Raw genomic sequence first — 18,624 nt, 5'->3', positions numbered from 1 at the left:
CACCTGTCCTAACTCGTTTCCTAATAGGAGATCTAATATTGCTCAACTGTCTCACTGTGCTTCCGAAGGAAGGAAAAAATGTGCTGTGCTGTTTCCTTTTTAACTCGAATGCCTCTCTCTCTCTTCCCCCTTGTGAAGAAAAAAAAGCATGCTGCACTTCTACATATAGGTTCATTTTAAAACTTACTGTTATGTTTTGTAACTCCAAAATTAATTGAACGAAAAACACGGAATTGAGGATTTAGGTGTCCACTTTGTTTGGTCTTTAGTGAGGGGCACAAACATAGTGTGGTGGCATGATGACGTATGTCATTTATGTACCTTTGCATATAACCCATAATGAATTATGTAAAAGTCAAATAATTCTTAATCAGACAGTATATTTGCAATGTTACTCAAATATTACTGGTGTCTGAAATGCACAACAGTGAGGATCTTTAATGATAGATGCTGCCTTCTCGAGGTACTGCCTTTTGAGGATGTCCTTGATGATAGTGAGGCTTGTTCCTGTGAGGGAGTTGGCTGAGTCTGCAACCCAATGCGGCCTCTTTCGGGTCTCTGCAATGGAGCATCCGTACCGGATGGTGATGCATTGGTTCAGAATGCTGTCCATGGAAGAGCTGTAGAAATTTTCTAGAGCCTTTGGTGACATACCAAATCTCCTCAAACTCCTAATGGTGGGCCTTCTTTATGATTGTATCAATATGTTGGGCCTCTGAGATGCTGGCACCTAGGAACTTGAAGATAACAAGATTAAAGGAATTAAGATTCAGATTAAATGACAAATTAGGGGATGGATTGGGAAATGGGATAATGTTGGCCTATACAGCAGGTGTTTAATTACGACACTTTATGGCCTGATGTACAAAGGGGCATCTCTCTCTGGGTGGTGGTCATGATGTTGAGAACAATCTCCAGTACTGAAGACCCAGGCTTGGCTCTCATTGTTGTAGTTGTCAACCTTACATGGACAAGTTGTTTTGCAGTCTAGTCACACTCAGACTTCACCTTAACAGGAAATCTAGTCCGAGGCAGCAAATGAGGAAAAATTGAAATTTTATGCCAAAAGAGCATTTTATGAAAACAAGAAGAGATTCAATGAATCTACACCATTATGTGATATAGTGTCAAGTACAGGTTGAAAACCAACCTTGCAATGTGAAGCCACATGTCAGTAGCCAGAAGAAAAAGGAATGGCACTCCACTGCAAATTTCTTCTTCTCCAGTTCCAAGATTCAGGGCACACATGGCTTGCTGGAATTCAGATGAATGAGGTGGATCAAATTGAATCCTATCGGATATTGAAACGCCTAGAGACAGTCGACGTGGGGAGGATGTTTCCAAAAGTGGAGGAGTCAAAGCCCAGAGATGACAGCCTCAGAATACAAGGTCATCCCTTTAGGATAGAGATGAGAAGAAACTCCTTTAGCCAGAGGATGGTGAATCTGTGGAATTCATTGCCATAGATGGGTGTGGAGACCAAGTCATAGGGTTTATTTAAAGCAGAGCTCAATTGGTTCTTGAATAGTCAAAGGTTCAGGGGCAAAGGCATGAGAATGGGGATAAGAGGGAAAATAAATCAGCCATGATTGAACTGTGGAGCCGACTTGATGGATCAAATGGTCTAATTCCGCTGCTACGTATTATGGTCACAATGGAAGCTTTATCATTCCTTTACCGATTGCAATTTATTACAGGATATCCTCATTTCCCCACTGCACTAAGAACCAGGTAGCACTACTGCTCTCTCTGCTTTGCCGCTGGACAATGTTCCTTCTCAGTGGATGTAAAGGTTTATGAATTATCAGCAGCTTTGAAAGAGCCACTGGCACTAAGAATTCCACAGTGTGGATTTATTCAAGTGAAAAGTCAGCAGGAGGTCCAGGCAATGCCTGCAGAGCAGAAAATCAGTAATTCAAAGATTCAAAGATTCAAAGTACATTTATTATCAAAAAATGTATAAATTATACAACCTTGATTTGTCTGCTTACAGGCAGCCACAAAGCAAGAAACCTGAAAGAACCCAATTAAAAAAAGTAAAGACCAACCCCCAAGTGCACAGAGAAAGAGAAAAAACCCACAAATCATGCAAACCATAGACGCAAGCAACAGCATTTCAAACCAAATTGAGCCCTAAGCTGTATGTCCAAATCCTCGGAATCAGTTCATCCTATTAATGGGGCAAATTGCCACGTGAAACACATCAGCTGGGGGATGCCTCGCAGCCTCAGCACCACGGGGCGAAGCGAACATGGTGGAAGAGCGAGTGAAATCGGCCTGACACTTGCCTCTGATCCCAACACCCTGCCTTTCCAGTTTTATCTGAACCGGTGTTTAAATTGTCCAAACAGCAGATCTGCCTCTGTATGTCACAACTACAGCATTCTTTATCTTGTCTTCCAGTGGTAAAGTCAAATTTTATTAATCCTCTCCTATTCTACTGCTCCTTTTGCAATCACTAATACCTTATTGTGCCTTTTTCCCCTTCTTCCACGTTCTGAGCAAATCATAAGCTGTCCCTTTCAGTTCTCCCTTCCCCTCCTTTATCTACACCTTGAAACTATCTTTTACTCTAACTTTTCCAGTCTAAGAGAAAACCTTTGACTTGAAAAGTTAACATTGTTTCCCTGTTACGTATCCACTGAATATTTCCTGCATTTTCTGTTTTCACCTGCAGCTTTTTATGCTTCTGCAGTGTGCATAGGAGTGTAAAATAAATTATTGCATTTATTCATGCTAATTGCCCTTGAAAGACAGCTTCTTCACTGCTGGACTCCTCCTGGTGAAAGTACTCCCACTGGGGTAATGAAATTCAAGATTTTAGATTCAGCTGCATTGTTCCAAACCATTTATTGAGTACTTCTCCTGCTTGACCACTGTGCACTTAACCCCGTTTAATGAGGATTATGCTGGAGGACGGCACAGTATCGTAGTGTTTAGTGCAAACACTTTCTGCCTCTGTCTGTGAGGAGTTTTTACGAAGGTTTTCTCTGGGTGCTCTTGTTTACTCCCATATTCCAAAGGCGTAGATTTAGGGTTAGGGTTACTGCGCTCACAGTATAGTCCTTGTTAATTTGACACAAAGAATGCATTTCACTATATGCTTTGATGTTTCAATCTTAAATAAAGCTAATCTTTAACTGAACTCCCACTGGGATATTACGTATGTTTTTTTTCCCTAAACTTCATTCAACTGCTTCACCAGATTCAACTGAATCCATTCACTTTATAAACACAGAGATTCTGCAGATGTTAGAAACCTAGAGTAATATATACAAAATGATGGAGGAAATCAGCAGGTCAGGCAACATCAATGCAGAGGAATAAACAGCTGACATTTTGGGCTGAGGTCCTTCATCAGAAGCCAGAATAGGAAGGTGAGAAGAGGGGAAGGGCTGCAAGCTGGCAGGTGATAAGAGAAGCCAGACCAGGGGCAAGATGGGTAGGTGGGGGAGGGTGTGTAAAGTGAGAAGATCGGGGGTGATAGGTGGATGAGTTAAAGAGCTGAAGAAGAAGGAATCTGATAGGTGAGCACACTGAAGCATGGGAGAAAGGGGAGTAGGTGGATTGTCAGTGGTAGGTGATGGGCAGATGAGGAGAAGCCAGAGGGGAGCCAGAGGGGGGGAATGGAGATGGAGGGAAAAGGGAAGGAGTGAATGGGGAAGGAGAAGAAATTGCTGGAAGTTAAAGGAAATGATGTTCATCCCACATCCCATCAACTTTGAGGCTACTACATTCACTTTAGTATTGATTCATTTGGTTGAGTAATTATTTCCTTTAGGACCCTAGTTATGGCAACAGAACTAACAGAACTAAGGATAGACAACAGAACTAAGTTATCTGGGAAAATTAATTATGCTTTATTTTCTTTTTACTGAGTTTTTTTTTGTATTTGACCAATTGAAGTGCTTTGCCCAATAGATACCCTCTGTATCACCATTCTGCTCCTCCACTTAATGATCTGATTTCCGACATCAATCAATATTGAAAAATGTTGCCAGACAAGTTGTCACAAAAGTATAAAAAGTAGAAAACAATGTGTAAAGAAATGAGGTAAATGCCTTTTATTTGTTGATGTTTCTAAATATCTTTTCACACATTATTAATGGATGATGTGCAATATTAGCATAGGTCAATGATTGCCGATCTCAGTGTCTGTGCATTAGAGCTTTGTAAAGCAGAGAAATTTTGGACGTGGTCCCAGACTTAGTTCAACTACAGTTTCTCTGCTGGAAACATGATTGAGTTAAAACCTGCTCCAGTATTTGTTATTTGTCAGAGTGCATTATTTATGATGAGTTCAAATAATAATTTTGCAGTAATTACTTGCCTCACAGACTGAATAATTGAGCTTAAAATTAAACCATCAGGCTGGGGAAGGTTCATACACTCCAGCCAAAGGGAAATTCTACATGATCTCAGTGAATTATGGGATGTCTAAGTCTAAGAAATTTAGACCGTGAATTCTTCCAGGCACATTTGGCAATGAATTAATAATAATTACCTATGCTTTCATAAGGAAACAGAGCTAAAGTACTCTATAACTTTGAATGGAAACAGGAGTAGGCATGCATGGAAAGTTAATTTTCTCTGAAATGCCCATCTTAAATGTGATGAACTCTTAGTTACTTTGGGAGAATAGAAGGGTTGATAACTTTCCAATGTAAGATATTATGAAGACATGAAAGCACAGACGTTTGCTGCTGCATCAAGACAAATGCTAAAGACAGCCAATCAACTTTGCCCCAAAAAATTACACAAGCTTTTGGTATATACCATATGTCAGGTATTAAGTAATCAGGCAGCATCTGTTAAAAATCTTTTCCATTTTAGTCTGTGACCATTCATTAATAATTTTAGGATGACTGTGTACCAACTAACATGACATGCCATTATGAGCATTACGTTCGTACCTCTCGCCACTGCCAGAGTATTATTCAGCTTGGTAAAAATGAATCGACTCAATGGCTTCAACTTGTGCCATTATAATTTCATGGTTCTATACTTTCTGGTGCAGCATAGTTTTCATAATTCTCTAATGTAATTGAGTATGGAAATCTATATAATGTGAAAGACAGTGACCCATTTCCCCAGTTCAGATATCAATACTGTAGTTAGAGGGCTTTCTAGAGATTCAGTTAGAGATATTTTTCATGGCTTGAAAACTCTCTGCCTGTAAATCCTATAGACATGTGGTGGAGATCATTCTGGCAGCTTGCATCACAATCTGGTATGGAACATCCAACCCACAGGATCACAAGACACCTCAGAGGGTTGTAGACCCAGCCAGCTCCATCATGGGTACAAGCCTCTCTACCAGCGAGGACATCTTCAAAAGACGGTACCTCAGGAAGACATCTCCGTCGCTACAGACCCTCACCGTCTGGAACATGCTCTCTTCTTGTTACTACCATCAGGGAGGAGGTACAGGAGCCTGAAGACACAAGTTCAATGTTTTTCCTGGTCTCTATCAGATTTCGGGAAAGTCCATGAAAATATAAACACTACCTCATTATTCTCTTTTTTATCCCACTAGTTATTTACACATATATAATTTATAGTAACTTGTATACATTTGCATTGTACTGTTGCCATCAAAAAACAAATTTCACATCATCTAATTCAATGACAATAGATCTGATTTTGATTCTGATTCTGAGGTGGAGGCATCTCCACTTCATTTAAAAATTTTTAAATTACTTAACTGAAATAAGCTATGAACAGTGAGAGACGAATTGAGAAGGGATTGTTAAGATTTTTTGTTGTTGATGTATAATTTTACATAAATTCTTCTGTGTTTCTTTATTTTCTTGGAAATGCTTGGAAAGCATTACCATATGTTACATATGGTAACATATATGTACCTTGATGATAAATTTACTTGGTTTTGTGGCAGACAGCACATGGTGTTGGAAGAACAGCCACAGGTTAAATGTGAGGCTTGGTTCAGGCAAATCAGTGTTCCCGGGTGGGGAATGTAAGTGGTGGCTGGGCAGGGCAGAGTTGGTTGTTATGGTAAAAGACAATGGTTTGGCTGTCTCTGCATCTTGGAAGAAATCTTGAGTTGCCCATTACTGTTAACAAGCATCTTCTAGAGATTGTGGAGGTCAATGAGAAGAATGGTGCTGAGGTACATCAGTGAAAACCAAACCCGAGTATTCTTTTGATATTACTGAGAGTTTGCATGTAGTTAAGAAATGAGAAGGTATCAGATGTGGACTTGGATGCATCCACAGATAATATAGTATAATATGGGGAAAAAAACCATTGTAGATCTTCTTTATTCTCTTTTGTCATCCCTCCAGTTGCTTGAACAGAAAATAAATAGAGAACTTGCTTGATTTTCATTGTTCATGATGATTATAGTCACCTTCCTAGGACATATAAATCATTATTTTGATATCAAAATCTTAGCCTCTTAAATCACTAATTACTCTTACACTGATCTCAGACTGCAGGAGAATGAAGCCATCAAATTAAGATATCAACAAAACAAACAATAAAGGCTCATGTTTGATCAAAGAAAAGGAGGTTCTTCTTTAGCTATTCTCTTCCTCAAACTTTCTTTCCTCCCAGTGTTATCTACTGCATCAGCTCAGTATTTGACCACCTGAGGAAATTAGTTCTATTTGAAGATCCAAGACCTCAAAGCTGGTGCTAAGTTCAACAGTCTGTGGAACATCTGTGACTCCCAGCCTCCTGTATAGTTCAGGAACACCAATAGCCTGCAGAATGTGGTTCAAAATATTACCTTCACTGCACTTTCTCTTTCACTGCAAGCAACACTATATTCCGCATTATTTTGTTTTAGTACCTTGCTATAACAATGTACAACATGTTCTGTCTGGATGGAATGCAAAACAAAAGTTTTCACTTTATCTTGGTACATGTTATGATAATAAACCAATTCAATATCAATGGAGAGGAATTGTGTCTATACAATATTCTCCAAACCTAATGCAAAGATGGAAGAAGCCAGAGCTCTGATCATACTTAACCAGGTCATAATGTCTATAAGCCTGATTTCAGATTAGTGAAACAAGTATTTGCGTCCAAGCCTTGACTGGAAGGATAATGCCTTAAGCACGTTCTTGAAATTTCCTTAAAGAAAGGATGTAACATCTTCATAAACTCTAGTGGATCACTGGTCTTTGTTGTTTCAGAATGTAGAAGGAGAATTCAGAAAGGAACCGAGCATCTTATGTAAATACTGTGGAGCAATCACAGGTCATTCATAAAAAGTGGAAGGAGTGCACAATATCCAAAACTTATTCTAACTCAACAGCTTCACGAAGCACATACGTACCTCACCTAGTGTCTACTGATTTGGCTGATGAGGCCCTAATGGCATTTGTATCTCATCAGCCAATTCAGAACCAAGAGAAGGAAAGTGAAAGCAGTTATCCCTGATCCTGAGTAGCTGTCTAAGGAGGGAAGAGGAGGGACAGGCTCCAGCTAATGCTGACTGCTAATTCATCCCCCACTCAACACTGTTATTGTCATTGTTTTTATTTGGGGTGGAGATGGATTGGGACTTGATGCTAGTGTTGCTGCTTTTCTTTGCAGGGGGGATGGTGTTGGGGGGGTTTTGATGTTGTTGCTTTTTTTTGCGAGGAAGGAGGTTGGGGGTTTACGGTTTTTGATGTTCTGGCTATCATCCTCTGGATGGGGATCTGCTGGTTTTTGTGCTAGTAAGGGGTAGGGGTGTTGGGGTTTGAGAATTTTGTTTCAGTTTTACTTTTCATGTGGGGGGGGGTGCTTTAACGACTCCCATGGTTTGTCTGTATTTCATGGTTATCGGGAGAAGCAAATATCAGAGCTGCATTGTACATGCATACTTTGAATGGGTGTTGTCAGGCTACTTACAATATTAGGGAAGAGTGTTGCAAGCACACACAATTGTTATGCTCGGTAATGAACACAGTTCCACAAGCATCAAGAGAATCTTCAAAAGGCAATGCCTGAAAAAGTTGGCATCCATCATTAAGGACCCCATCACTCAGAACATGTTCTTTTCTCATTACTACCATCAGGGAGGAGGTACAGGAGCCTGAGGACACACACTCAATGCTTTAGAAATAGCTTCTTCCCTACTGCCAGCAGATTTCTGAATGGACAATGAACCCACCCATGAACGCTACTTCACTACTTTTCTCTCTTTTTGAACGAATTACCTAATTATACATATTGTCCTGTAATGCTCCTGCAAAGCAACACATTTCATGATATAGGTCAGTGATATTAAACTTGATTCAATTTCCAGATAGTCACTCATTGTGATCAGAAGCAAAACTTTGACTTCTCTTTCACCTCCTAACTTCGGGACTAGGCGACCAGTCACATTTCTGCTTCTGAAGTGGCCGTGATCAACTGTAAGTATTGGTATCTATTTATTATTTTTGTACGTACTGAGATCCAGTGTACATCTTCTGTTTGCGCGTCATTCAGGGCAGACCATGCCATACCTAAGTACATCGAGGTAGTGAAAAGAAAACCAGAATGCAGGATATAGTGTTGCAGTTGGAGAAAGTGCAGTGCAGGGAGACAGTGAAGTGCGAGGGCCACACAAAAGTTCTTCTTCTAGTGTATGTGAGGTCTGATAACAGAGGCATAGAAACTGTACTTGTGCCTGGTGATATACACACTCTCAATCTTTTTTCTTTGTCTTCTGGCTGACAGGCGGGGGAAGAAGAGACAATGAATGGGATGGGAGGGTTCCTAGATTCTGTTGGCTGCTTTTTTGAAGCAGCGGGAAGTGTAGACAGAGTTGATGTAGGGAAGGTAGGTTTGCTTAACTGGTTAATGAGCAGGAAATGGAGTTGGATTCCATCATCCAGTTCCACGCACTACACATTACTTATCTCTTCATCTATTAAAGAAATAAGAATTCTTATTTATTAGCAGAGGTCCAAAGATTATGTGATCTCTGTAGGGATTGGAGTTTAAATAGTATCAGAAATCTGAATATTGCACACAAAAAAAGGAGAGCAATGCTTAGACCATGTTGAACATGCCTTTATTTATGGTACACTCCGAAGAAAATAGAAATTCTTATTGTGTATATCTGGACATGGTGCAGAACTGCAAACGCACTCCTTAAAGGACATTTCATCTCAATCCCAGAAGTAATCTTTTACAGTAATGGAATCACAAAACCATGGATTTGAAATCACACACAATGGAAAAGAATCACATTGGTAAGCTCCCTGGGATGATACCGCAGCATGAGAATCGCACCTGGGATCTTCTTGGTCCCTGTGGCTAAGTTCCACTCTGGGCAGGGCCGTACCCCTGCAATGCCATCATTGGTGCACCCTCCTCCCTCTCACTACTCCCTTCCTTCAGCTCTCTAGAACAAAACAGAAAGCGGTACACTTTGGGAAGTAACTCGGATGGTTGTCTATAAATGATGAGATCACTGACAATATTTACGATGAAGGAAAGCTCTTCATGGTAGGTGGAAACGAACTTATGGAGGAATTCTGGAGATCTGTCTGTGGAGTAGCGGGAAATGGACTTCTCATCCTAACTTTCAGTCTTGAAGAATACACAAAAGGCATCAGAATCTAATACAGAAGCAGCATGATCTCTGAATATTCTCCCTCTACACAAAGTACATTGGCATACCGTCATCAAAGCAGTAACAGGGCACCACAAAGAATTGAGGTGTTTGAGGATTTAACTAAAAATCAGGGGTGGGATCTGGGATACTGAAAAAAGCATTATTCATAACTTTACCCTAGCTGGTGTAAATTAACTAGGCAGATCCACAAGAATGTACATTATGCACTGTCCATTGGATTAGAAGTGATAGATAGAAATGCCTTTACTTATTATTTCTGAAGGGGCTTGATAATTGTCAAATGAATATGCCTAACTTTCTGGTTTACATGTACATCAGTATTTCTTTTAATTAATTTTTTGTGCTCGTCAGTGTGCCTGGCATGAAACACTTTTGTATTTTAAATTCTGGGTTTCAATGCTATCATTGTGTATCAAAAACAATGGGATACCAGGGTCAGAAAATTTCTGTGATTCTGCCCCAGCAGTATACCCTAACCTTGCTATCGGAGCAGCGTCAGTGTCAATCTTTTCATTCCTACACCTGCCATCCTCCTGACCTCTGTAATGAAAGTTGAAGCCGTTTGTTATTTATAGCTGTTTCCACATTAAATTTACATTAGAAATTGAATCAAGAATAGGCCCTTCAGTTTGCCATTGAATAAAATCACAGCTGATGGTTTACCACAGCACCACATACATTCCTGCACCCAAATCCATTGGTCCCCATAAAAAGCTGTCAGCAACTGTGGCTCCATAGCACTTTCAGATATAAGAATCCAAAGATACTGGTTGAACAAATTTCTTCCAATCTCAAAGGCTGCTCCTTATTTCGAGACTCTGACTTTGACTCCTGGACACCCTAGTTAAATGAAACATTGTCAGGCAGGATTCTGCAGGTTTCAAAAGGGATACCTATAATTCTTCTGGAGCCAAGAGAGCACAGACCTATTCTGCTTACTTTCTTCTCCTGGGACTAACCACACGTGCCAGAAATCAATCTGATGAACCTTTGTTGCAAATTATTTTAAGGATATAAAAATAGAAAATAGTGATAGAAAAATGGAGGACTATGTAGAAGGAAAGGGCTACACTGATATTAGAGTAGGTTAAAAGGTTGGCACAACATGGTGAGCCAAGGAGCCTGTACTATGCTGTAACATTCTATGTTCTTTGATGTCCTTCCTTAGCAAGATCATTATAAGACATTCCAGCTGCAATCAGATTAGAACTGCATTTAATTACAGTTAGATGACAACTCAAACTTTAGGAGAGGAGAGGTGTCGAGGTACATACAGTACCGTGCAAAAGTCAGGCACATTAAAAAATTCTGTAAAGCGAAGCTGCTTTCATAAATAATGAAATGAGAACTTTCTAAACATCAAAAAAAATTACTATAAAGAGCAGTAAACAGTAAATAACTAAATCAAATCAATATTTGGTGTGACCACCCTTTGTCTTTAGAACTGCATCAATTTCTTTGATACACTGTCATGCAGTTTTACAAGCAAGTTGGCTGGTAGGTTGCTCCAAGCGTTGTGGAGAACCTGCCACAGTTCTTCTGCAGACTTTGGCTGTCCCACTTGGTTCTGTCTCTCCAGGTAATCCCAGACAGCCTCGATGATCAGGGCTGTGTGGAGGCCATTCCATCTGAAACCATATAAAAAATCTAGCATTCCTAAGACATTTGCACAGTACTGAGCTTTCCTGAAAACCGTGACACAGGTGGGCAGGGTGGTGAAGAAGGTATTCTTCATTGAGGAAGGGACCTTCAGTAGTCAGGCCATTGAGTAACAAGAGTAGGGACGTCAGGTTGAAAATGTACGAATCTCTGGCGAGACAACACATGGAATATTATGTGTAATTCTGGTTAGCACTCTTTAGGAAGGATATTATTAAGTTGTAAAGGGTGCAGAAAAGATTCACCAGGATGTTACTGGCCCTGGAGAGCTGAGTTATAAGGAGAAGCTGGACAGGCTGGGACTTCTTTCCCTTGAGTGCATGAGGTTCAGGAATTACCTTATAGAGGTACATAAAATCAGGGAGGGCATAGATGAGGGGAATGGTTGTAATCTTTTTCCCGGGGTAGGTGAGTCTGAAACCAGAGGACACAGATTTAAGGTGAGAAAGGAAAGATTTGGATAGCACTGGAGGGCCAACTTCCTGACACAAAGGATGATTGGTTGTTGGAAAAAGCTGCCAGAGGATGCAGATCTAATTACAATGTTTACAGGATGTATGGACAGGTACACAAACAGAAAATGTTTAGAGAAATATGGGCCAGATGCAGACAAACAGCTCAGATAGACTTCTTGGAGAGCATTGAGCAACTGGACTGTAGGGCCTGTATCCACATTTCAATGACTGTATGCTTGAATGAAGATCCGTTTAAACCTGAATGTTAACTCTCAGTGATTCATTTACAACTATGTCTCTCCAGTTGCAGGCATTTCACAAAGTCTTGCCATTTAAAAATACTCAGTTTTTCTACCAAAGTGGATGATCTTCCATTTTTCAATACTATGTTCAGACTGTCATGTTCTTGGACATTCATTGCTTCTGCTTATATCCCCTGAAGCCTCGCTGAATCCACCTCAAAATATCTACTTCTTCGTATCACAAGCACAATTGGATATACTTCATTTGGTTCCTCACCCATTTCACCCATACTAGTGAAACCGATTCCTGCAGCACCTTTCTGACCAAAGCCTCTCAGCCCCAATATTTTTAATCTCTCTGTACATTAACCAGCTCTTAATCGTCACCAGTACATTATTCCTAATATCTAATTGAGCAGCTTCAGATTCCTGGGTTCAAAATCTCAGAGGATCTATCCTGGGTGCAACATATATTGATGCAGTCACAAAGAAGGCATGCCAGCAGCTATACTTCATTAGGAGTCTGAGGAGACTTGGTATGTCACCAAAACCTCTAGAAAATTTCTACTGATGTACCTGGATCTATCTACAAAATATATCTAAGCGGTTGCTCCAATTCACAAGATTGAAAAATACTGCAGAGGGTTGTACAGGCAGCCACCTCTATCATGAGCGCTAAGTCTCTTGACTACTGACATCTTCAAAAAGGCAGTGCCTCAAATAGGTGGCATCTATCATTATGGTTCTTCACTACCCAAGACAAGCCCTCTTCTTATTACTATCATCAGGGAGCAGGTACAGGAGCTTGAAGACACATGCTCAACATTTTAGGAACAGCTTCTTCTCCTCTGCTATCAGATTTCTGAACGGCCCATGAACCCATGAACACTACCTCACTATTTTGCTCTCTTTTTGCACCATTTTGTTATATATTCCTTCCTGTAACTTATAGTAATTTTTTATATATTACATCGTGCTATTACAAAACAACATGTGCCAGTGAAAGTCAACCCAATTCCGATTCTGTTTTTGTTTTTTGATCTCTTCTGTGGAAACTTATTGAGGGTTTTCTGAATGCCCGTATATGCCTAATCATTGCTCCCCCTTTAAATATTATTCTAGTTACAAAGTCAAAATAACCTTCACCCATTTGTCAAACACAAATTCTATTTCATAAATCTTTTTGACACTTGCAATCCTATAATCATTTTCTAAGTATTCTGTTACCACTTGTTTAATATTAAATTATAACATTTTTCCTCTTTCTAGTGGAGTCTAGTATTAGTCTAGAAAGGAATAAAATAATTCTGTGACTTTGCAACCTGAAAATCAGATTTCCGGCATCTGCAGTCTCTTGTGTCTCAATGCCAGAAATTAATTCAAGTTTATGTAGCCAATTGCCCTTGACGATAATCAATAGATTTAGTAGACAAAGAAATTGGTTACCTGATCGCATTGAGCTCTATCCAGGTCTTCGTTCTGGTTAACCCAGAAGTTAATTGGATCTCCTTATGGGTCTCAAAAATATGTACTCATATTTTGCCCATATTTTATGTTGTATTATTTGTTGAGAGGGCAGGAATGTTACTTGCTGAATTAAAAATAGTCAATTAACATAAGTGCTCCCTCTAGTGGCAGGGTTAAATAAGTATGTGAACTGAAGGAACAGGTAGCAGGCTGCCTTGACGCATTGAGTTAAAATTTTAATATAACAAACTAACCAATGATATTATGCCATGTTCCGTTCAACTGTGTAAATAAACAGTAACTTTAACATGCGAGGAGAAAATTCTTGGGACTGTGAAGAAGGCATACCAGCATTTCTGCTTCGTTAGGGGTTTCAGATTAAGTACCTCACTCAAGTCTCATGCAAATTTCTGTAGATGTATGGTGGAAAGCATTCTAACTGGTTGCAACAATGCACAGAAGGGCAAGAAGCTCATGATAGTTGTTGATTCAGCCATCTCCATCATGGGCAAAACCTTCCCTGCCACTGAGGACATGGAGGGCATAGAGGTGGTGCCTCAAGAGGACATCACTAAAAACTCTCACCATCAGGGACATGCCATCTTCTCTCCAAGGGTTGAATCCCATTATGAGGAGTGCTGGATGACTCTGGGCTTATACTCACTAGAATTTAGAAAGATACGAGGGTGTGTGGGGGAGGGGGAGGGGTAGAGGGGTGGGATCTCATTGAAACCCACCAAATATTGAAAGGACTGGATAGAGTGGACATGGAGAGGATGTTTCCTGCAGTGGAAGTGCCTAGGACGAGGGCACAGCCTCAGAATAAAAGGACATCCCCACAGAACAGACACGAGGAGGAATTTCTTTAGCCAGAAGGAGGGGAATCTGTAGAATTTATTGCCGCAGATGGCTGTAAAGGCCAGGTCAATGGGCATATTTAAAGTGGAGATTGAGATGTTTTTGATTAATAAAGGCAAAAAGGTTATGAGGAGGAGTCTATGATGGGGATGTTAGGGAAAAATAAATCAGCCATGATGCAATAAAGCATGCCATAAATAAAACATGTCATTATGGAATGAAATTGGGAATATTTTCTCAATTAATGAATATTTGGAAGTATCTTCAAAAATTTGATTAGACCAAAAACACTTTTTAGCCAGAGAGTAGCAAATCTGTGCAGTGCTCTGCCACAGACTGCAGTGGAGGCCAAGTCCATGTGTATATTTAAGGCAGAAGTTGACTGTTTCCTGATTGGTCAGGACATCAAAGGATATAGCGAGAGAGCAGGTGTATGGGGTTGAGTGGGATCTGGGATTGGCCATGAGCAGGCTCGATGGGCGGAATGGCCTAGTTCTGCTCCTATGTCTTATGGTCTTATGGACCTCCCCGTGGAGTGCATGGTTTTTCTTCAGGTGCTCCAGTTTCCTCTCTCAGTCAAAAGATGATCCGGTTAGCAGGTTAATTGGTCATTATAAATTGTCTCATGATTAAGCTTGGGTTAAATCAGGTGTTGCTGGGCTGCACCACACATAGGGCCGAGAGCACCAGTTCTGTACTGTAGCTCACCAAATAAAAAAAATACTTCACTCAGCAGATCAGAATCTAATTCTTTTCTCTGTCATCATATTTCTGAATAGTCCATGAACACAAGCTCATTATTCCTTTTTTTTTACACTCTATATTTAGTTTTGTAATTGGTAGCAATTTTACGTCTGTACACAGTCCTGATGTTGCAAAGCACCACATTTCACATCATCTAAGTCAGTGATGATAAACCTGACTTTGATTCTGGAGAAATTCAGAATGCAGCCTGAGCAGTGATGTGAGGAATGGGAAAGAATGGGAATGCTTAGATTCTGGGAATCTTGTTGGGCATAATACTGCTTGGGAAAGAGGTTATTCAGTTACTTGGGAGCATAGCAAGCTTTTTTTAACCAAATACTCATATTCATTTTTTTAAATGCACCTCGCTGAATTTTTTATTGATACTGTTTTAACATGATTTGCTTATATATATGAAAATATTGCCACAATTATTATCTATGATAGTCATTGAGAGATGTCAGAATATTTCATAATACCATGGCTGAAGATTTAGGTTTCAAGGTTGAGTGCAAGGAGGTGTTCAGACAGAAGGGTGTTAATTTTAAATCTGGGGTCCTGAAGAAATGGGCGTTGATATAAACTTAAATTCATAAAATACGTTTCACCTCCTTATGCTCCAAAGCAAGTTACAATCAGTGAAACACTTCTTCAAACATAGCCATTGGTGTAGTAGAGGAATTGGAAAGTCCAGGTTCTGCATAAGAAGCTTCTACAAACATTGAAATGGTAATGAACAAGTACTCTGATTATATTGAAGGATAAATATTGGTCAGGGTACAATGGAGAGCATTCCTGTTTCTCTTTGGATAATATGTGATATTTTAATTTACATGAAAGGGTTTATAGGGTCGTTGACATAACACCTCATTCAGATGGCAACCCTTCCAACGGTCTGGTACTCCCTTAGTACTGTTTGAGTCAAGATTTTTATGCTGGCCTTTGGAATCAGATCTCGGTGATGAGGCATATTAGGAGTGAGATAGTTCTGCTGGTTGAGTGCTGTTCAAAAAAAACTTTGTACTCAATGTCAGCAAGAACAAGGAATTTATTCTGGACTTCTGAAAAGGGAAGTCGGGAGAACACTCACCAGACATCATTGAGGAGCCTTTGGTGGAAAGTGTGAGCAGCTTCAAGTTCCTTGGCATCAACATCTTAGAAGATCTATCCTAGGCCCAACATATTGGTGCGACCATGAAGAAAGGGCACTAGTGTCTCTACTTCATTAGTTATTTGCGGAGATTTGGTATGTCGCCAAAGACTCTAGCAAATTTCTATATGCTCTAGGTACAATGGAGAGTATTTTGACTGGTTGCAGCACTGCCTGTTATGGACTCCCCAGTGCATTGTATTGAAAGAGGCTGCAGAGGGTTGTAGAGCTCCATCACAGACACAAGATGCCACTTCAAAGAGGACATCTTCAAAAGGTGACACCTCAAAAAAGTGACATCCATCATGAGTGATCCTCACCACCCTGGATATGACCTCTTCTAATGACTATAATCTGGGATGAGGTACAGGAGCCCGAAAACCCCAATTCCATGTTTTAGGAACAGCTTCTTCCCCTCTGCCATCAGATTTCTGAATGGTACATGAATATTACCTCCCTATTCCTCTTTCACACTATTTATTTATTTATTGGTTGATTGAATGATTAATTGATTGTAACATCATAATTTTTATGACTTTTACTATATTAATACTGCTAAACAACAAATCTCACAGCATATGAGATAAACTATGAGCAGCAGAGTTGCAGAGTTTTTAACACATGGAGTTTGGAAGTTGACAAAATAGCAATAGCATGTCACGTTTGGACATAGATATGGATTTAAACAGCAGCTGGAATGTAGCCTGCTACTCCTATAGAGGGGGTGGTAGGATTTTACCAATGGTATTTAAGACATGGGGTCAGAATTCCATCTTAAGTTTTAATTGGACTCAGAGATCATGAATGTGCTGCTTTAACCCGTAGCAATGTTTAAACACTGATGAGATCAACAACAGAGGTGTGAGGTCATAGAGAGGCAATGCTTTTGATGTCCTAATATCGGTACCTATTCAAAGCTGGCTCTCTTATAGTGATCCAATAGCAGAGAGAGTGCGAAGTCAAGTGGTTGTAACTGGTTCAGTTTCCCCATCAGAGAGTATTCCCAGCTAGATGATGAACCTTTATTGGGATGGCATATATTCAATAGATCTGCGGAACACCAAAAGTGTTGGGTATGTGGAAAACCAGTTTCTGGAGCTCTGTTGACTTATGCTGGATAGGGGAGAGAGGCACTAGGAAAAGCAGTGTTTAGAGATTAGGATTTAGAAGTAAAGGAAACATTTTAGAATAAATAAAAACTCCAAAGCCCCATGTTTAGATTATTTCTGCATTTAAATATCTCTAATACTGCAAACGGCTTAAAAATGAGTTTGCACAGATTATGCATCAACCCACAAGGCATGCATTTTGGCTCATTTTATCACCTCAAAAAGAAAGACTTTCATGGCACACGAACATAATAATGGTAGACTCTATACAATAATAGAATTATTATGTTGATGCCTAAAGATATCTGGATGTCTGGGATGGAATGAGCAGCAGGTGCATGCATGAATCCATCATTATGTTGGTGCTAGGTTGGCAGATTTTCCAAACTATTGATTGTCACCCCTAACATTCAAACACATATTTATTTCAGTTTTTTTTATGTTACACAGTAGCATAATACTTCTTTCCCATTGGACCCTCCAGTGAGTTTAAAGGGACCAGGGAATACGCAAGCACTCTTGGCCTTAGCTGCAAACCTATCCACATTTCTGACCCGCGGTGTTTCCAGATCTTGGCCCTGATTCTTACCACATACATGCTCCCCCTCAATCCTGATTATTGATTCCAGTTACAAACCCTGCTTGCACTATGGAATCCTGGATCGCAATTCAAACTAACTAAAAGGGTAGAAGCCAAATGATCAGAATTTCCAACCAATCAGATGCTGGAGGGGGAAGGCGAAAGTATTCAAAAGAAGAGGAATATGAAAGTAGTCTGGGTGAGGGGAGATGAAAACCATAAGAAGTGGATGGAGGAATTACATACATCAGAAAGATCATGTTGTATTCAGCTGACTTTAATGGATGATTCCCGCTGTGAGTTATGTAACATCTAATACATTCAGCAGGCCAGGCAGCATCTATGGGAAAGAGTAAATAGTAGTCATTTCAGACTGAGGCCCTTCATCAGGACTGGAAGAAGAGATGGGAAGTCAGAGGAAGAAAGTGGGGAGAGGAGAGCAAGAAGGGGAAGGGTCTGGTGAGGACTCCTGTATATTGGTGAGATCCAACGTAGATTTGGAGGCCGCTACACTGAGCACCTATGCTCTGTCTGGCAGAAAAAGTGGGATCTCCTGGTGGTCTCCCATTTCAATTCTACTTCCCATTCCTCCTCAGGTCGGAGGAACAACACTTCATATTCCACTTGGGTAGACTCCAACCTGATAAACATGAACACTGATTTCTTGAACTTCCTGTAATTGACCCCCACTCATCCTTCGCCATTCCCCATTCTTGTTTTGATCTCTCAGTTTACCACCTTACCTTCCCATCATCTCCTACTGGCGCTCCTCCCCTT

Source organism: Hypanus sabinus, chromosome 8 (assembly GCF_030144855.1).
Source record: "Hypanus sabinus isolate sHypSab1 chromosome 8, sHypSab1.hap1, whole genome shotgun sequence".
Taxonomy (NCBI): Eukaryota; Metazoa; Chordata; class Chondrichthyes; order Myliobatiformes; family Dasyatidae; genus Hypanus; species Hypanus sabinus.
This window is presented reverse-complemented; position numbering follows the sequence as displayed.